The sequence below is a fragment of the Stenella coeruleoalba genome (assembly GCF_951394435.1).
Source record: "Stenella coeruleoalba genome assembly, chromosome: 4".
NCBI classification, from domain to species: Eukaryota; Metazoa; Chordata; class Mammalia; order Artiodactyla; family Delphinidae; genus Stenella; species Stenella coeruleoalba.
Window position 1 is genome coordinate 130841814 of NC_137149.1, and position 21805 is coordinate 130863618.

Here is a 21805-nt window from a genome sequence, read left to right on the forward strand (position 1 = left end):
AGAGAAACGCAAATCAAAACTACAATGAGGTATCACCTCACACCAGTTAGAATGGGCATCATCAGAAAATCTACAAACAACAAATGCTGGAGAGGGTGTGGAGAAAAGGGAATCCTCTTGCACTGTTGGTGGGAATGTAAATTGATACAGCCACTATGGAGAACAGTATGGAGGTTCCTTAAAAAACTAAAAATAGAATTACCATATGATCCAGCAATCCCACTACTGGGCATATACCCAGAGAAACCATAATTCAAAAAAACACATGCACCCCAGTGTTCATAGCAGCACTATTTACAATAGCCAGGTCATGGAAGCAACCTAAATGCCCATCGACAGACGAATGGATAAAGAAGATGTGGTACATATATACAATGGAATATTACTCAGGCCTAAAAACGAAGGAAATTGAGAGATTAGTTGAGACGTGGATGGATCTAGAGACTGTCATACAGAGTGAAGTATGTCAGAAAGAGAAAAACGAATATATATTAAGGCATGTATCTGGAACCTAGAAAAATGGTACAGATGAACTGGTTTGCAGTGCAGAAGTTGAGACACAGATGTAGAGAACAAACATATGGACACCAAGGGGGGAAAACTGCGTGGGGGTGAGCATGGTGGTGTGCTGAATTGGGCGATTGGGATTGATATGTATACACTGATGTGTATAAAATTGATGACTAATAAGAACCTGCTGTATAAAAAGAAAAAAAAATTGCTGTCTTTGTTACACACCTCTTCCCATTTGTAAATTTAAGCTTAAATTCTATGCTAAGAAGCTGCCACTCTTATCACATGAGAAAAAATGGTCTCTTTAAACCTTTGAAAAGGAGTTTGAAGACATCAGGTACTGTGAGCATGGACATATACTTCAAAATCTAGATTTCTTTGGGTTTCTCTCCCTGTGGAGGATTCAATGTCTCTGTTTATCCTACCTCTACTCCACCCTACCCCATATTTTGTATGTTTTTGCTTTAACCAAGACTCCTTGTAGCTTGTTATTGTTTGAAACCAGAGAAGAGATAACTGTTATGAAATTAAAAAGCACAAACCTGCTGAATGAACCTCCTTAAGGAAAATTTAAAGAAGGACCATGTACTTATAGTAACCTCTGTACTTGATGAGTTAAATGGACACTGCTCATAAAGTAGAGAAATACCCTTAAATCCAACTTTAGCTCTCTCTAATAATATTCCTATCAAAAACTACCATGCGGGCTTCCCTGGTGGTGCAGTGGTTGAGAGTCCGCCTGCCGATGCAGGGGACGCGGGTTCGTGCCCCGGTCCGGGGAGATCCCACATGCCGCGGAGCGGCTGGGCCCGTGAGCCATGGCCGCCGAGCCTGCGCTCCGCAACGGGAGAGGCCACAACAGTGAGAGGCCAGCGTACCGCAAAAAAAAAAAAAAAAGAAGGAATTTCATTTACCTACGACTTTCAAAAAATTGCATAATTACTTGTATTTATACGTGTGTAGGTAGAGAGAGAGAGAGAGAGGGAGAGAGATGGGAAAAGTTTTAATGCAAATTTGAGAATAATTTAATAATTTGGCACAATTGTGATGCTAATTGCTGTGTGTTAGAGTGCAGAATGGCTGTGCAAAGGACATGGTTTAGAGATACTATTTGCTCATTACTCTTTCCCCTACAAATTGTCATCTCTTGGTTATTGCTAAAATAATGTCACTATTAGTAAAAGAAATGTAAGAGCCACATTTGAAAGAAGAAAGATTGCTAACTAAGAGCTGTGGGCAGGGTTCTAAGCCTCTCTGTCTTTGTCAGTAGGAGTATGCATTTGTCATCCGTACGTCCTGTGAACTGTTTTTCCAATATTGCTCCTCAGTGTTTGATAACAAGCTAGAAAGGCGGCCTGTAGTGTCGGAGTCAAATGGCTAAAATGCTGGGGCAGAAGTGGGAGGAGTTCAAATGCTGATTCTAGGATAACTCTTTTCTTAGATAATTTCTCTGAGGTTAAATTATACTTTCCAAATAATATATTTGATTCGAGTTTCAAATAAAAACAAAGACTGTTCCAGTTCTTTGATTAGCCAGTCACTTTTACCACTTCTCTCTTTCACGTCTTACAAATTCTATATTGAATTTGAGAGAGTATTAATGCAGGGGAAAGGAATTTTGACCATAACAGGTAAAACTCATGGACGAGGGAGCTATTTCTTCAGTATTCTTTTAACTGCACATTTGTGAACCTCCTATTGGCTTGAGACAGAACTTCATTTTATTTATAGTTGTTCACTTACAAAAAAGAGGCTCTTGGGTCCTAAACTTAATAGTGGCTTGACGGCATTCAAATGGTACTGGCTATTGTCACTGTAACTCTTATAGTTATATACCTGTCATCATAATAATAACTACTGGTTCTTGAGATGCACCAAGAATTTAGAGCACATTATTTATGGTTCTCTCAACAATCTGTGAGGTAGATATTATTATCCTCACTTTACACTGAAGGAAATATCCCAAGGGCACCCAGCTATAAACATCAAAGCTAGGATTCAAATCGAGACCTACCTTCAGTGCCTCTCATCACCTCATCCACAATATAAAGCCTGTCTTTCCTGTGTTGATTCGTTGCCTGTATAAAAGTCCCTTTTGTCTTTATCCCTTGGTACCCTGTCAGTCAGTGCCTTGGTTATGAGTAGTTTAAATGTTGAAATCCTGTATGAAAATCTGTGTTTTTATTTTCAGAGCACATTTAACATTCAATAGTTCTCTAAGTAAAACATTTCCTTGCTCAATAATTTGGAGTGAATTCAGACTTGTATCAATTTACTGTTGGATTGGAGGTGGGAGGGCAGGCATCATGTGTAAACATAAAGCAAGACTATTCATTTACTTTTGTATTTTCCAGGTTCTTTTTGTTGACATAGCTAATCTAGTAAAAGAATTATGCCTTCAGTCCTATGTAACCCACTGATGGATTGCTACCAGAAAGACATCTATAGATTCAATCTAGATAGGAAGCTGACTTCGATCTGGCTGAATCATGTGATGCCTTTTCCCCTGGTACTACACAGTGCCTGTAATGATTAGTTCCCTGGGATGTCTACAGTTCAAAGGCTAATTTATAGCTAAATCAGATAATATGGTTTATAGCACCAAGGATCTCTGTCCATTCATGTACTGTCCAACATGGTAGTCACTTGCCATAAGAGACTATTTACATTAAAATTTAAATCAGTTAAAATGAAATAAAATGAAAAATGAATTCCTCTGTCACACTAATCACATTTCAAGTGCTTAATAGCCACATGTGGCTAGTGGCTACTGTACTGGACATTGAAGCTATAGAACATTTCCATCACTGCAGAAATTTCTGTTGGACAGTGCTAACTTATAAAGAAGACAGAAATGTAGTTAAGCATAATTACTTCACAGAGCATGCTGGTTAGCATCACCTGAGTTATAGAATATAATGGGTCATGATGCATTGCAATTCCCTCTGTATTTATCTGTCTTCCTAGATATCTATTGGGAAGAAGGAATTCATCCTGTGTGTATGGTATCCCTGTCATGTAACACAGCGATTGACTCCCGGGGGCTCATAAATATTTGTTCGATTCTCTGTGAATGAGATCAAGAAAATAAGATGAATTAAGAAGAATTCTTGGAGGTTATAGAGTGACTATTTGGGCAGTATAAATAAAATAAAATAGCCATTTTTTCCAACGTGAAGTATGTCAGCCTTTGAAATGGAATAGTTGATCAAGGAGTGTTTCAATGTAGAAGAGATAACAGTTGTCCAGACTCCAAAGCCTAAAGCCACGTGTCACCAGAAAAGAAAAAAGCCAGAGCTTAATAGATTGTCAAGTCCAGTTGACTCTCATTTGGATGGGGTGGCTGCCAAGTCATGGTAGAACATTTTGCTTCTTCGAGTTGAATGGGACTCTGAAAAGGAAAATCACTTTTTTAATCAAAGTATTTTAATTTACTTCCTCTTCTAGAGCTAAGTCAGGAATAAGATTGGAGAAGTGATTGGAAAGTCATTTACAGAAGATTTATCATTTAGGTTATGAGAAAGCCATGATAAGGGAATCATTACGCCTTTGAAAAATAAAGAAATGTTTTAGATGACAGCAAAATATGGTGCTGCTGTGCCTTTTCACATATCACATATTTAGTAAGTGTATTACATGTAAATAAAAGGAATGAATTACAATTGTGGTTGCAATTGTAGAACAAATGAGTTTTTAATTTTGTTGTTGGCACAGCAGCTAGTGAAGTGTGAGATGTGAAGTCATAAGATTCCATTTGGCATGGTAGAATAGAATTGAACTTGGGATTCAGTTGACATTTCTCTTGCCTATGATTTACCACGTATCTTATGACAGGCAATGTTTCGTATGGTCACTTAGAAAAATAACAGCTAAAAATGTGTGTAATCACCTCACAATGTAAGTGACATTTGTGTTCTGTGGATTGTATTCTTCTCAGTGGCTAAGTCATTCCATGGTGTCACAGCACGATTTTTTCTCTTCCCAGAGCTGCATCTGCTGACCCCTGTCTGTGGACATGCTCTGGAGTTGTTCTTCCACTGAGAGTGGAGAAGTTTTGTGCATCTACTCACATGGTCCTCATTTTACCTGGACAAACATTTCTGATTTAGCAACCTACAGCTATAGTACTGCTGTAGTACAGAATGGGGACACCTGATCCCAACATAGATTAGACTTGACTTCTAATTTTGATTTCCTTAACTGGATGCTCTCAACAACTGAGAAGAATAGGTAGTCAAAGTCATGTTCCTTAGGCTGATGATATAAACTTCACCTGTGACTGTGGCAGGGAGGATGGCCTGAGATGAGAACATAGTAATATTGTTTTGCTGTGGTCTCCAACAATCATGAAGCTAGATGTAGGAACTGGGAAGGTGCTGGCTCCAGGTTTCCTGAAACTCTATTCCCTCAAATATACACAAGAAAGAGAGATGGAAAATGCAAGGAAATTAATCTGCCAATTGTTCTTTTAAAAATAATTTCTGGTTATAGTTTTTTAATCTAAGTATCTAAGGACCGTATCTTTTTCTCTAAGTACTCTATAGCTTTGTGGAATTCCAGGGAAAAGTAAATCTTTTTTTTTTTTTAAAGAACCTTTTTTTTTTTTTTGTATTTATTTATTTATTTTTGACTGTGCTGGGTCTTCGTTTCTGTGTGAGGGCTTTCTCTAGTTGTGGCAAGCGGGGGCCTCTCACTATCGCGGCCTCTCTTGTTGCGGAGCACAGGCTTCAGACGCGCAGGCTCAGTAGTTGTGGCTCATGGGCCTAGTTGCTCCGGGGCATGCGGGATCCTCCCAGACCAGGGCTCGAACCCGTGTCCCCTGCATTGGCAGGCAGATTCTCAACCACTGTGCCACCAGGGAAGCCTGAAAAGTAAATCTTTTTATACCCTAGGAACACCGTTTAATGTCAAACTGATTGGAAAGAAGTACTTGGCTATCCACATGATTAGATATGTTAGAATAGTGATAAAGTGCTCATTGTACAGTTTCATTCTTTCTTATTCCTTCACATACTTTTTCTCTTCCTCTTCTACAACAAATAATGTTTCTCCTTGCAACCCTGCCCCACCTGCCAGTCGTATAAAAAAAGAGACTCCAAATCACTTTCAGCTCCTTGGGAGTCAGGAATAATAAAGAACTGGAACACAGCTTGTCCTGCCATCGCACACATAGTAGGAAATATTTGGAGTTAACGTTGTTGGGAACTTGCAAAATCAAAAGATATATTTCCCTTTGTTTTAATGAAAACATATTAAGCTAGGAGTCGGGAAAAATGTCAAGCTTCTGAGCTATAAAAAAAATCTAAAGAATAACACTAGGATATTGAACCCAATTTAAGCAAGCTTTGGCCACTTGCCTGACTTGGTATGTCAGAGATGGGCAAAAGAATGGTTTTCTCTCCTTCACTTCCTGGCAGCATACAATATACTCTCTTCCTATGGAGGCTGCATCGTCAAGAGCTCCAAGTATGTCCTGAGGATGTTAGCTGAGATGCACTCTGGCAGACAGCCCCAGAAAACTCAGCCAGGAAGCTCTGATTCAGAAGGGACCTTAAAGTGTTTATGACATGGCTGGAATATGTCAAACTCCATCATAGACCTGGAGGTCTGGGGGAGCGGTTGTTTAAAGCTTTACAGTCACACTCAGATCAATGCCTTTCTAGAGCAGGTAATTCTCTTGTCCTGGCAGGTGTGAAAGGGTACTTGCCACTCTCAGAACAGCACTAATATCCCATTTTAAACCAGGGAGCCATTTATGGAACACTTTTAATTTAGTTTTGTGATGAGTTTTCTCTAATACATTTAAATCTATATATTCTGACAGAAAAAGAATTCAGGGTCTGTGTGAAAAGAAGCCTGAGTATAACAGGTCAGTGGCACCAGCTTTGAGGTACCAAATCAGCTGCTGTCAGAGAGCACAGGTCTCTAACCATGTAAGTCTTATCCTTTAAGTCAACATTGCAAGCCACTGTAAGTCTCTGTAGGTAAAGCAAATCACTTCTTCAATCACTAAAAGGTTTTTCAGGCACCTGGCTGTTTGGTATTCTCCATAGGATGGTAAAACTATTTAGAAAAGAAAAAAGGAAATAGAAAAAAAAACCCAAAAAAGATGCACCCCTTTGGAGAAATACTTCCAGAGCTATGTAAACAGCTGAGAGGTTTCCTTAGTGCTGTTCTGAGCAATTTTCATAGGTATGTTAGGGAATCTATGCACTCTGAGTCCCTCTCTTCAGTCTTGACAATTGTCTGTAGACACAAGTATGCTAAAAATGTTGTACCTTTGGGCCTCATTTCCCATTGCTTCTAGAACCAGCCATATAAGTGGACCACCTTTCCCTACCCCTGCCCTGAAAAGAGCTGCATTTCTCAATTTTGAAGCATCCATGTAATGTTTAGACTCTAGGTGAATTGGCCGGTGAGATGATCCTTCACCCTGATGATCGGGCTACACAGTTATTCTCATCTGGGGGTGATTTTGTCTCCCAAGGGGACACTTGGCAATGTCCAGAAACACTTTTTGGTTATCAGAACTTGGGGGTGCTATGGGCATCTAGTAAGTAGAGGCCAGTTAGAGATGCTGCTAAATATCCTGAAATGTGTAGGACAGCCCTCACCACATCATCTGGCTCAAAATGTCAACAGTGCTGAGGATGAGAAACCTGTGCTACACTGTATGATGGTGACAGACCACGTGGTCCATTCCTCTGCCCAGATGATCCACTCACATGGTAGCAAGAGTGCAAAGGCAACAGGGGCTGCAGAAGCTCAGCCAGCGAAGTGAGCACTTGGAAAATCAGCTATCCTGTGATGACTGTCTCCCTGAGACTTGCCTCCTTGTCTGGAAAGTTTCAACCCTGGGAGAATGTGCTCAAGAAGAGCTGTACTTTCTCTCCCCATGAAAGAGGGGTAAATACATGAGTGGCTATCTAGCATGCCTCCCTTTACTTCAGAATCATTTATTATGTACTTTCTATTTTGTATTAGCTACAATTTACTGATTACTTAATTTGTGTCAAGCGCATGGTAAGTGCTTTACGGAGGTAAATTTATTTCACTCTTACAGGCTGAATTGATGTTGTCATTATGAGCTCCATTTGTGTATATGAGGAAATTGAGACAAACACAGGTCACATTGTTTCTAAATATCGAGCTAGGACATGAAGTTGGGTCTAGTTTGACATAAAAACACATGCTCATAGGCTGCCTGCTAAATTAGTGAGTACCCAACAAGGTATTATGGAGAATATTAAGGAAGACAAACACAGCTGCTTGATGATATTTTGTCATCCTTGAATCATTGATATTTAGGCATAAACACCACGAAAAAAAGAATCAGGCTTTTATGTAGTCATCTGGACCAAATGTCAGGAAAAGAGTTGCTGTGCAAGAATTCTAGAACATAAACTCCATGAAAGCAATTAGTTGTTCTGTTTAGTGTTCCCCTGTATCATCAGTATGTGGACTAGTGCTTGGTACTCAGTATGTGCTAGGTTTACACTGCTGAATCGATCAGTGAGACTACCAGAGTCAAGGATTTCCATAGCTTTTTTTTGGTTTTTTTTACAACTTTATTGGAGTATAATTGCTTTACAATGGTGTGTTAGTTTCTGCTTTATAACAAAGTGAATCAGTTATACATATACATATGTTCCCATATATCTTCCCTCTTGCGTCTCCCTCCCTCCCAACCTCCCTATCCCACCCCTCCAGGCGGTCACAAAGCACGGAGCCGATCTCCCTGTGCTATGCGGCTGCTTCCCACTAGCTATCTACCTTACGTTTGGTAGTGTATATATGTCCATGCCTCTCCCTCGCTTTGTCACAGTTTACCCTTCCCCCTCCCCATAGCCTCAAGTCCATTCTCTAGTAGGTCTGTGTCTTTATTCCTGTTTCACCCCTAGGTTCTTCATGACATTTTTTTTCTTAAATTCCATATATATGTGTTAGCATACGGTATTTGTCTCTCTCTTTCTGACCTACTTCACTCTGTATGACAGACTCTAGGTCTATCCACCTCATTACAAATAGCTCAATTTCGTTTCTTTTTATGGCTGAGTAATAGTCCATTGTATATATGTGCCACATCTTCTTTATCCATTCATCCGATGATGGACACTTAGGTTGTTTCCTTCTCTGGGCTATTGTAAATAGAGCTGCAATGAACATTTTGGTACATGACTCTTTTTGAATTATGGTTTTTCAGGGTATATGCCAAGTAGTGGGATTGCTGGGTCATATGGTAGTTCTATTTGTAGTTTTTTTAAGGAACCTCCATACTCTTCTCCATAGTGGCTGTATCAATTTACATTCCCACCAACAGTGCAAGAGGGTTCCCTTTTTTCCACACCCTCTCCAGCATTTATTGTTTCTAGATTTTTTGAGGATGGCCATTCTGACTGGTGTGAGATGATATCTCATTGTAGTTTTGATTTGCATTTCTCTAATGATCAGTGATGTTGAGCATTCTTTCATGTGTTTGTTGGCAATCTGTATATCTTCTTTGGAGAAATGTCTATTTAGGTCTTCTGCCCATTTTTGGATTGGGTTGTTTGTTTTTTTGTTATTGAGCTGCATGAGCTGCTTATAAATTTTGGAGATTAATCCTTTGTCAGTTGCTTCATTTGCAAATATTTTCTCCCATTCTGAGGGTTGTTTTCTGGTCTTGTTTCCTTTGCTGTGCAAAAGCTTTGAAGTTTCATTAGGTCCCAGTTGTTTATTTTTGTTTTTATTTCCATTTCTCTAGGAGGTGGGTCAAAAAGGATTTTGCTGTGATTTATGTCATAGAGTGTTCTGCCTATGTTTTCCTCTAAGAGTTTGATAGTTTCTGGCCTTACATTTAGGTTTTTAATCCATTTTGAGCTTATTTTTGTGTATGGTGTTAGGGAGTGATCTAATCTCATACTTTTACATGTACCTGTCCAGTTTTCCCAGCACCACTTATTGAAGAGGCTGTCCTTTCTCCACTGTACATTCCTGCCTCCTTTATCAAAGATAAGGTGACCATATGTGCGTGGGTTTATCTCTGGGCTTTCTATTCTGTTCCATTGATCTATCTTTCTGTTTTTGTGCCAGTACCATACTGTCTTGATTACTGTAGCTTTGTAGTGTAGTCGGAAGTCAGGGAGCCTGATTCCTCCAGCTCCGTTTTTCGTTCTCAAGATTGCTTTGGCTATTCGGGGTATTTTATGTTTCCGTACAAATTGTGAAATTTTTTATTCTAGTTCTGTGAAAAATACCAGTGGTAGTTTGATAGGGATTGCATTGAATCTGTAGATTGCTTTGGGTAGTAGAGTCATTTTCACAATGTTGATTCTTCCAATCCAAGAACATGGTATATGTCTCCATCTATTTGTATCATCTTTAATTTCTTTCATCAGTGTCTTATCATTTTCTGCGTACAGGTCTTTTGTCTCCTTAGGTAGGTTTATTCCTAGATATTTTATTCTTTTTGTTGCAATGGTAAATGGAAGTGTTTTCTTGATTTCACTTTCAGATTTTTCATCATTAGTGTATAGGAATGCCAGAGATTTCTGTGCATTAATTTTGTATCCTGCTACTTTACCAAATTCATTGATTAGCTCTAGTAGTGTTCTGGTAGCATCTTTAGGATTCTCCATGTATAGTATCATGTCATCTGCAAACAGTGACAGCTTTACTTCTTCTTTTCCGATTTGGATTCCTTTTATATCCTTTTCTTTTCTGATTGCTGTGGCTAAAACTTCCAAAACTATGTTGAATAAGAGTGGTGAGAGTGGGCAACCTTGTCTTGTTCCTGATCTTAGTGGAAATGCTTTCAGTTTTTCACCATTGAGGATGATGTTGGCTGTGGGTTTGTCATATATGGCCTTTTTTATGTTGAGGAAAGTTCCCTCTATGCCTACTTTCTTTAGGGATTTTCTCATAAATGGGTGTTGAATTTTGTCAAAAGCTTTCTCTGCATCTATTGAGATGATCATATGGTTTTTCTACTTCAATTTGTTAATATGGTTTATCACATTGATTGATTTGCATATATTAAAGAATACTTGCATTCCTTGAATAAACCCCACGTGATCATGGTGTATGATTCCTTTAATGTGCTGTTGGATTCTGTTTGCTAGTATTTTGTTGAGGATTTTTGCATCTATGTTCATCAGTGATATTGGCCTGTAGTTTTGTTTCTTTGTGACATCCTTGTCTGGTTTTGGTATCAAGGTGATGGTGGCCTCGTAGAATGAGTTTGGGAGTGTTCCTCCCTCTGCTATATTTTGGAAGAGTTTGAGAAGGATAGGTGTTAGCTCTTCTCTAAATGTTTGATAGAATTTGCCTGTGAAGCCATCTGGTCCTGGGCTTTTGTTTGTTGGAAGATTTTTAATCACAGTTTCAATTTCAGTGCTTGTGATTGGTCTGTTCATATTTTCTATTTCTTCCTGATTCAGTCTTGGCAGGTTGTACATTTCTAAGAATTTGTCCATTTCTTCCAGGTTGTCCATTTTATTGGCATAGAGTTGCTTGTAGTAATCTCTCATGATCTTTTGTATTTCTGCAGTGTCAGTTGTTACTTCTCCTTTTTCATTTCTAATTCTATTGATTTGAGTCTTCTCCCTTTTTTTTTTGGATGAGTCTGGCTAATGGTTTATCAATTTTGTTTATCTTCTCAAAGAACCAGCTTTTAGTTTTATTGATCTTTGCTATCGTTTCCTTAATTTGTTTTTCATTTATTTCTGATCTGATTTTTATGATTTCTTTCCTTCTGCTAACTTTGGGTTTTTTTTGTTCTTCCTTCTCTAATTGCTTTGGTGCAAGGTTAGGTTGTTTATTCGAGATGTTTCCTGTTTCTTAATGTAGGATTGTATTTCTATAAACTTCCCTCTTAGAACTGCTTTTGCTGCCTCCCATAGATTTTGGGTCATCGTGTCTCCATTGTCATTTGTTTCTAGGTATTTTATGATTTCCTCTTTGATTTCTTCAGTGATCACTTCGTTATTAAGTAGTGTATTGTTTAGCCTCCATGTGTTTGTATTTTTTACAGATCTCTTCCTGTAATTAATATCTAATCTCATAGCATTGTGGTCGGAAAAGATACTTGATAGAATTTCAATTTTCTTAAATTTACTAAGGCTTGTGACCCAAGATATGATCTATCCTGGAGAATGTTCCATGAGCGCTTGAGAAAAATGTGTATTCTGTTGTTTTTGGATGGAATGTCCTATAAATATCAATTAAGTTCATCTTGTTTAATGTATCATTTAAAGCTTGTGTTTCCTTATTTATTTTCATTTTGGATGATCTGTCCATTGGTGAAAGTGGGTTATTAAAGTCCCCTACTATGAATGTGTTACTGTCGATTTCTCCTTTTATGGATGTTAATATTTGCCTTATGTATTGAGGTGCTCCTATGATGGGTGCATAAATATTTACAATTGTTATATCTTCTTTTTGGATCGATCCCTTGATCATTATGTAGTGTCCTTCTTTGTCGCTTCTAGTATTCTTTATTTTAAAGTCTATTTTGTCTGATGTGAGAATTGCTACTCCAGCTTTCTTTTGGTTTCCATTTGCATGAAATATCTTTTTCCATCCCCTTACTTTCAGTCTGTATGTGTCTCTAGGTCTGAAGTGGGTCTCTTGTATACAGCAAATATATGGGTCTTGTTTTTGTATCCATTCAGCTAATCTGTGTCTTTTGGTGGGAGCATTTAGTCCGTTTACATTTAAGGTAATTATCAATATGTATGTTCCTATTTCCATTTTCTTAATTGTTTTGGGTTCGTTATTGTAGGTCTTTTCCTTCTCTTGTGTTTCTTGCCTAGAGAAGTTCCTTTAGCATTTGTTGTAAAGCTGGTTTGGTGGTGCTGAACTCTCTCAGCTTTTGCTTGTCTGTAAAGGTTTTAATTTCTCCATCAAATCTGAATGAGATCCTTGCTGGGTAGAGTAACCTTGGTTGTAGGATTTTCTCCTTCATCACTTTAAATATGTCCTGCCAGTCCCTTCTGGCTTGCAGAGTTTCTGCTGAGAGATCAGCTGTTAACCTTATGGGGATTCCCTTGTGTGTTATTTGTTGTTTTTCCCTTGCTGCTTTTAATATGTTTTCTTTGTATTTAGTTTTTGACAGTTTGATTTATATGTGTCTTGGCGTATTTCTCCTTGGATTTATCCTGTATGGGACTCTCTGTGCTTCCTGGACTTGATTAACTATTTCCTTTCCCATATTAGGGAAGTTTTCAACTATAATCTCTTCAAATATTTTCTCAGTCCCTTTCTTTTTCTTTTCTTCTTCTGGAACCCCTATCATTCGAATGTTGGTGCGTTTAATGTTGTCCCAGAGGTCTCTGAGACTGTCCTCAGTTCTTTTCATTCTTTTTTCTTTATTCTGCTCTGCAGTAGTTATTTCCACTATTTTTTCTTCCAGGTCACCTATCTGTGCTTCTGCCTCAGTTATTCTGCTATTGATCCCATCTAGAGTACTTGTAATTTCATTTATTGTGTTGTTCATCATTGTTTGTTTCATCTTTATTTCTTCTAGGTCCTTGTTAAATGTTTCTTGCGTTTTGTCCATTCTATTTCCAAGATTTTGGATCATCTTTACTATCATTATTCTGAATTCTTTTTCAGGTAGGACTGCCTATTTCCTCTTAATTTGTTAGGCCTGGTGCATTTTTATCTCGCTCCTTCATCTGCTGTGTGTTTTCTGTCTTCTCATTTTGCTTATCTTACTGTGTTTGGGGTCTCCTTTTTGCAGGCTGCAGGTTCGTAGTTCCCATTGTTTTTGGTGTCTGTCTGCAGTGGCTAAGGTTGGTTCAGTGGGTTGTGCAAGCTTCCTGGTGGAGGGGACTAGTGCCTGTGTTGTGGTGGATGAGGCTGGATCTTGTCTTTCTGGTGGGTAGGTCCACGTCTGGTGGTGTGTTTTGGGGTGTCTGTGGACTTATTATGATTTTAGGCAGCCTCTCTGCTAATGGGTGGGGTTGTGTTCCTGTCTTGCTAGTTGTTTGGCATAGGATGTCCAGCACTGTAGCTTTCTGGTCGTTGAGTGAAGCTGGGTGCTGGTGTTGAGATGGAGATCTCTGGGAGATTTTCGCCATTTGATATTATGTGGAGGTGGGAGGTCTCTTGTGGACCAGTGTCCTGAAGTTGGCTCTCCGACCTCAGAGGCACAGCACTGACTCCTGGCTGGAGCACCAAGAGCCTTTCATACACGTGGCTCAGACAAAAGAGGAAAAGGGGAAAAAAATCATAAATCTTGCTCTCAAAGCGCACTTCCTCAATTTGGGATGACTCGTTGTCTATTCATGTATTCCACAGATGCAGGCAGAGTACATCAAGTTGACTGTGGAGCTTAACCCGCTGCTTCTGAGGCTGCTGGGAGAGATTTCCCTTTCTCTTCTTTGTTCTCACAGCTCCCAGGGGCTCCGCTTTGGGTTTGGCCCCGCCTCTGCGTGTAGGTCGCAGGACGGCGTCTGTTCTTCGCTCAGACAGGACGGGGTTAAAGGAGCCGCTGATTCGGGGGCTCTGGCTCACTCAGGCCGGGGGGGGGGGGGGCGGAGAGGGAGGGGCACGTATGCGGGGCGGGCCTGCGGCGGCAGAGGCCAGCGTGACGTTGCACTAGCCTGAGGCGCGCCGTGCGTTCTCCCGGGGGGAGTTGTCCCTGGATCCCGGGACCCTGGCAGTGACGGGCTGCACAGGCTCCCCGGAAGCGGGGTGTGGATGGTGACCTGTGCTCACACACAGGCTTCTTGGTGGCGGCAGCAGCAGCCTTAGCTTCTCTTGCCCGTCTCTGGGGTCCGCGCTTTTAGCTGCGGCTCACGCCCATCTCTGGAGCTCCTTTAAGCAGCGCTCTTAATCCGCTCTCCTCGCGCACCAGGAAACAAAGAGGGAAGAAAAAGTCTCTTGCCTCTTCGGCAGCTCCAGACTTTTCCCCGGACTCCCTCCCGGCTAGCCGTGGCGCACTAACCCCCTGCAGGCTGTGTTCACGCCGCCAACCCCAGTCCTCTCCCGGCGCTCCGACCGAAGCCCGAGCCTCAACTTCAGGCCCGCCCGCCCCGGCGGGTGAGCAGACAAGCCTCTCGGCCTGGTGAGTACTGGTCGGCCCTGATCCTCTGTGCGGGAATCTCTCCCCGCTTTGCCCTCCGCACCCCTGTTGCTGTGCTCTTCTCCGCGGCTCCGAAGCTCCCCTCTCTGCCACCCGCAGTCTCCGCCCGCGAAGGGGCTTCCTAGTGTGTGGAGACCTTTCCTCCGTCACAGCTCCCTCCCACTGGTGCAGGTCCCGTCTCTATCCTTTTGTGTCTGTTTATTCTTTTTTCTTTTGCCCTACCCTGGTATGTGGGGGGTTTCTTGCCTTTTGGGAGGTCTGAGGTCTTCTGCCAGCGTTCAGTAGGTGTTCTGTAGGAGTTGTTCCATGTGTAGATGTATTTCTGGTGTATCTGTGGGGAGGAAGGTGATGTCTGCGTCTTACTCTTCCGCCATCTTCCCGGAAGTCCTCCATAGCTTTTTGTATGGTGACGTTATCTATCAAGCTTTGTTGCTTCGAATCACAACAGTTCCTCTCAGAATTAAACAAATTGAAGCAAGACTCGTAGAGTAGCTTGTGGAACACAAGGAAATACTGAAGAATAAAGCCAGAGGAAGAATTCAGGGTAGATCTAGGAGACTCCTGGACTTTCATTCTGGTGCTGGGACCACATTCCAACTCTGTGTCTCAGTTCAGAGATCTGAAGACATTCTAACTGGCCTCTGTGGAGTCAGTAAATTGTCTCTCTTGGGTCAGGTGATAATTTTGTTCAGTAAATTGTAGCCAGGGATGGGGCAGGGTCATGCAGTGCAAACATGGCTAACTTAAGCATCCACTATCTGTGGGAGAGCAACATTCAGAGGAAATGTGGAAATGTGTGGCCAGAATGGAAATGTGTGGCACCCCCTAAGATGTGTGGAAAACTGACACTGCTGATCTGAGAATGTCTCGGGTCCACTCAGTCTGAAATCAGTACCTCCCGACTTAGCATGTCCTCGAGAGATGGCCTTCATTAGCTCTTGCAACTGTATGTCCATTTGGACCTCGGTTTAGGGAGAGCATTGTCCAAAGAAAGCACATTATTAAGGTGATTAGATATTTATACTTGATAACTGGCAAACACCTACTGTTGGCAGACAAAAGTTGGTTTCAACCGATGCGCTGGCTTTCTGAATCAGATGGGCAAATTATTGGTCTCAGGGTTCTCTTTCAATTTCAGTGTATAGATTGGATCATGTATGGAACAAATTCTTATTTTCCTTAAGCAAAAGTCTATATCTTAAGTAATTTGCAAACGAGATTCCTCAGTCTCTCGTAAATGTGTTATGAGTCACGAGCATTTAATGTTGTTACTGAAGCTCTCCGCTATAGATTAATGAGGAAAATAATTGGGTGATCCAAATTGGATTAAGGAGCAGTGATCACCTGCAGAAGAAATGACCAGAGCCTGAGAAGTATTGTAGAGTAGGGAAACACATTTTCTTCTCCCGCATTCAAAGACAAGATTCTAAATCATCATCTTCACTCATCATGTAAGAAGGAGATTTCAATGCATTTTCTGCTTTAACCAGTGGTGTAATTCCTGGCACCATTAAGATATAATTGTCTATAATATACAGAAATTATATAGAGAACAGAACACAGCTGATGATTTCAACCTGTGCTGAATAGATCGTAAAACTCTACTGCGGGAGAGGAACAGGTTGCTAGCTTAGTAGAAAAAGCCCCCCAGGACCTGAACTCCGTAAGAGCAATTCTAGCACGTAAAGAAAATCTGTCATAGGAACACCTTTCCTAGTAATGAGGTGGGTTACTCTTCACAGTGGTGAGGAAAGTGTATTCTACCATGACTCCAAACATATTTCCTCTCCTAAATTTTCCATTCTACTCCCCATCCTTTCTGCTTGTAGCTCATTACAAAATGTTATTAGGAGCCAAATGTCAACTCTTGAAGTGCAAGGACCATTGATCACTGTAGCAGCTAAAAGTCCTCATGTAAATTTGCCCTGTGTGCCTTCTTCTAAAACATATAGGCTTCATGATTATCCTATTCCTTATATCATGACTTTTAAGGCTCTATGTAATTTGTCTTTCAAATATTCCTCTGACGACATTTCTACAATCTCCCCCTCACTCACCCTACTTTAAGCACACTTGATTTTCATCAAACATATTAAGCATATTCCCAACTTTAGACCTTTGGACATGCCATTTCCTGTGTCTGGAAAGCTCTCCCTGTATATCAGTGGAGGGCTTGGTTCTTCATTCTATTCACTTTTTGATCATTTTTCCTCCCCTGACCACGATATATGAAAAGGCAGCTCTGTCATTTCTATTTCCTTCCCATGATTTGTTTTTCTTCATAGTTCTTACCTCCACTAGGCATAAAATTATTATGGGTTTATTTTTTTAATTGTCAGTCTCCCCCTAGGAGAATGTAAGGATCTACAAGGGCAAGGGATTTGTCAATTTGATCCACTACTATATACCTAATCCTGGACCAGTGCCTGGAACACAGCAACTTCTCAATAAATATAAGTTGAGTAAATAAACAGGAAAAATAAAATTGTAAACAGATTTTACATTTGCATCAGGAGATGCATTACATTTGCACTAGGTAGTACAAGACATTACCTGAAAAACACATTAAATTCACAGATGTACAATATCAGACTAGGAGTGAATTTTTTATTTTTAACATCTTTATTGGAGTATAATTGCTTTACAATGGTGTGTTAGTTTCTGCTTTATAACAAAGTGAATCAGCTACACATATACATATATCATCATATCTCCTCCCTCTTGCGTCTCCCTCCCACCCTCCCTATCACACCCCTCTAGGTGGTTACAAAGTGCCGAGCTGATCTCCCTGGGCTATGTGGCTGCTTCCCACTAGCTATCTATTTTACATTTGGTAGTGTATATATGTCCATGCCACTCTCTCACTTCGTCCCAGCTTACCTTTCCCTCTCCCTGTGTCCTCAAGTCCATTCTCTAGTAGGTCTGCGTCTTTACTCCCATCCTGCCCATAGGTTCTTCAGAACCTTTTTTTTTTCTTTAGATTCCATATATATGTGTTAGCATATGATATTTGTTTTTCTCTTTCTGACTTATTTCACTCTGTATGACAGTCTCTAGGTCCATCCACCTCACTACAAATAACTCAATTTTGTTTCTTTTTATGGCTGAGTAATATTCCATTGTATATATATGCCACATCTTTTTTATCCATTCATCTGTTGATGGACACTTAGGTTGTGTCCGTGTCCTGGCTATTGTAAATAGAGCTGCAATGAACATTGTGGTACATGACTCTTGTTGAATTATGATTTTCTCAGGGTATATGCCCAGTAGTGGGATCGCTGGGTTGTATGGTAGTTTTACTTTTAGTTTTTTAAGGAATCTCCATGCTGTTCTCCATAGTGGCTGTATCACTTTACATTCCCACCAACAGTGCAAGAGGGTTCCCTTTTATCCACATCCTCTCCAGCATTTATTGTTTGTAGATTTTATGATGATGGCCATTCTGACTGCTGTGAGGTGATACCTCATAGTTTTGATTTGCATTTCTCTAATGATTAGTGATGTTGAGCATCCTTTCACGTGTTTGTTGGCAATCTGTATATATTCTTTGGAGAAAGGTCTGTTTACATCTCCTGTCCATTTTTGGATTGGGTTGTTTGTTTTATTGATGTTGAGCTGCATGAGCTGCTTGTAAATTTTGGAGATTAATCCTTTGACAGTTGCTTCATTTGCAAATATTTTCTCCCACTCTGAGGGTTGTCTTTTCGTCTTGTTTATGTTTTCCTTTGCTGTGCAAAAGCATTTAAGTTTCATTAGGTCTCATTTGTTTATTTTTGTTTTTATTTCCATTTCTCTAGGAGGTGGGTCAAAAAGGATCTTGCTGTGATTTATTTCATACAGTGTTCTGCCTATGTTTTCCTCTGAGAGTTTGATAGTGTCTGACCTTACATTGAGGTCTTTAATCCATTTTGAGTTTATTTTTGTGTATGGTGTTAGGGAGTGTTCTAATTTCATTCTTTTACATGTAGCTGTCCAGTTTCCCCAGCACCACTTATTGAAGAGGCTGTCTTTTCTCCACTGTATATTCCTGCCTCCTTTATCAAAGATAAGGTGACCATATGTGAGTGGGTTTATCTCTGGGCTTTCTATCCTGTTCCATTGATCTATTTTTCTGTTTTTGTGCCAGTACCATGTAGTCTTGATTACTGTAGCTTTGTAGTATAGTCTGAAGTCTGGGATCCTGAATGCTCCAGCTCCATTTTTCTTTCTCAAGATTGCTTTGGCTATTCAGGGTCTTTGTGTTTCCATACAAATTGTGAAGTTTTTTGTTCTAGTTCTGTGAAAAATGCCAGTGGTAGTTTGATAGGGATTGCATTGAATCTGTAGATTGCTTTGGGTAGTTTAGTCATTTTCGCAATGTTGATTCTTCCAGTACAGTAACATGTATATCTCTCCATCTGTTTGTATCATCTTTAATTCCTTACATCAGTGTCTTCTGGTTTTCTGCATACAGGCCTTTGGTCTCCTTAGGTATGTTTATTCCTAGGTATTTTATTCTTTCGGTTGCAATGGTATATGGGAGTGTTTCCTTATTTCACTTTCAGATTTTTCATCATTAGTGTATAGGAATGCAAGAGATTTCTATGCATTAGTTTTGTATCCTGCTACTTTACCAAATTCTTTGATTAGTTCTAGTAGTTTTCTGGTAGCACCTTTAGGATTCTCCATGTATAGTATCATGTCATCTCCAACAGTGACAGTTTTACTTCTTCTTTTCCAATTTGGATTCCTTTTATTTCTTTTCCTTCTCTGATTGCTGTGACTAAAACTTCCAAAACTATGTTGAATAATAGTGGTGAGAGTGGACAACCTTTTCTCATCCTGACCTTAGTGGAAACGGTTTCAGTTTTTCACCATTGAGAAAGATGTTGGCTGTGGGTTTGTCGTATACAGCCTTTATTATGTTGAGGTAAGTTCCCTCTAGGCCTACTTTCTGGAGGGTTTTTATCATAAGTGGGTGTTGAATTTTGTTGAAAGCTTTTCCTGCATCTATTGAGATGATCATATGGTTTTTATTCTTCAATTTGTTAATATGGTGTATCACATTAATTGATTTGCATATACTGAAGAATCCTCGCATTCCTGGGATAAACCCCACTTGATCCTGGTGTATGATCCGTTTAATATGCTGTTGGATTCTGTTTGCTAGTATTTTGTTGAGGATTTTTGCATCTATGTTCCTCAGTGATATTGGCCTGTAGTTTTCTTTCTTTGTGACATCTTTGTCTGGTTTTGGTATCAGGGTGATAGTGGCCTCGTAGAATGAGTTTGGGAGTGTTCCTGCCTCTGCTCTATTTTTGAAGAGTTTGAGAACGATAGGTGTTAGCTCTTCTCTAAATGTGATAGAATTTGCCTGTGAAGCCATCTGGTCCTGGGCTTTTGTTTTTTGGAAGATTTTTAATCACAGTCTCAATTTCAGTGCTTGTGATTGGTCTGTGTATATTTTCTATTTCTTCCTGGTTCAATCTCAGAAGGTTGTGCTTTTCTAAGAATTTGTCCATTTCTTGCACGTTGTCCATTTTGTTGGCATATAGTTGCTTGCATTAATCTCTCATGATCATTTGTATTTCTGCAGTATCAGTTGTTACTTCTTTTTCATTTCTAATTCTATTGATTTGAGTCTTCTCCCTTTTTTCTTGATGAGTATGGTTAATGGTTTATCAATTTTGTTTATCTTCTCAAAGAACCAGCTTTTAGTTTTATTGATCTTTGCTATTGTTTCCTTCATTTCTTTTAAATTTATTTCTGATCTGATCTTTATGATTTCTTTCCTTCTGCTAACTTTTGGGTTTTTTTGTTCTTCTTTCTCTAATTGTTTTAGGTTTAAGGTTAGGTTGTTTTTTTGGGATGTTTCTTGTTTCTTGAGGTAGCATTGTATTGCTATAAGTTTCCTTGTTAGAACTAATTTTGCTGCATCCCATAGTTTTGGGGTGGTTGTGTTTCCATTGTCATTTGTTTCTAGGTATTTTTTGATTTCCTCTTTGATCTCTTCAGTGATCTCTTTGCCATGTGTTTGTATTTTTAACAGATTTTTTCCTGTAATTGATATCTAGTCTCATAGCATTGTAGTTGGAAAAGATACTTGATACGATTTAAATATTCTTAAATTTACCAAGGCTTGATTTGTGACCCAAGATATGATCTATCCTGGAGACTGTTTCCCTGAGCACTTGCAAAGAAAGTGTATTCTGTTGTTTTTGGATGGAATGTCCTATAAATATCAATTAAGTCCATCTTGTTTAATGTATCATTTAAAACTTGTGTTTCCTTACTTATTTTCATTTGGGGTGATCTGTCCATTGGTGAAAGTGGGGTGTTAAAGTCCCCTACTATGAATGTGTTACTGTCGATTTCCCCTTTTATGGCTCTTAATATTTGCCTTATGTATTGAGGTGTTCCTATGTTGGGTGCATAAATATTTACAATTGTTATAACTTCTTTTTGGATCGATCCCTTGATCATTATGTAGTGTCCTTCTTTGTCTCTTGTAATAGTCTTTATTTTAAAGTCTGTTATGTCTGATATGAGAATTGCTACTCCAGCTTTCTTTTGATTTCCATTTGTATGGAATATCTTTTTCCATCCCCTCATTTTCAGTCTGTATGTTTCCCTAGGTCTGAAGTGGGTCTCTTGTAGACAGCAAATATATGGGTCTTGTTTTTGTATCCATTCAGCCAGTCTGTGTCTTTTGGTGGGAGCATTTAGTCTATTTACATTTAAGGTAATTATCGATATGTATGTTCCTATTCCCATCTTCTTAATTGTTTTGGGTTTGTTATTGTAGGTCTTTTCCTTCTCTTGTGTTCGGATCGGCACTGATCCTCTGTGTGGGAATCTCTCTGCTTTGCCCTCCGCACCCCTGTTGCTGTGCTCTTCTCTGTGGCTCCAAAGATTCCCCCCTGCCATCCCCCGTCTCCACCAGTGAAGGGGCTCCTAGTGTGTGGAGACCTTTCCTCCTTCACAGCTCCCTCCCACTGGTGCAGGTCCCGTCCCTATCCTTTTGTCTCTGTTTTTTCTTTTTTCTTTTGCCCTACCCAGGTATGTGGGGAGTTTCTTGCCTTTTGGGAGGTCTGAGGTCTTCTGCCAGCGTTTAGTAGTAGGTGTCCTGTAGGAGTTTTTCCACATGTAGATATATTTCTGATGTATTTGTGGGGAGGAAGATGATCTCTACGTCTTACTCCTCTGCCATCTTGAAGGTCTCCCCTAGACTAGGAGTGAATT

General features: G+C 39.9%; 1 long non-coding RNA gene across 3 annotated transcripts in view; it reads left to right on the forward strand.

The window, feature by feature from the left end:
• Window positions 1–21805, forward strand: part of LOC307186159 — a 141750-nt gene that overhangs the window by 55636 nt on the left and 64309 nt on the right. The window contains exon 1 of one of the 3 annotated variants that reach the window (XR_013828257.1): window positions 14116–14563. The exons of the other annotated variants lie outside the window; for them this stretch is intronic. This is a non-coding gene — a long non-coding RNA (uncharacterized lncRNA). Of the gene's footprint in view, window positions 1–14115; window positions 14564–21805 lie in introns of those variants that run through there. 3 annotated transcript variants of the gene reach the window in all.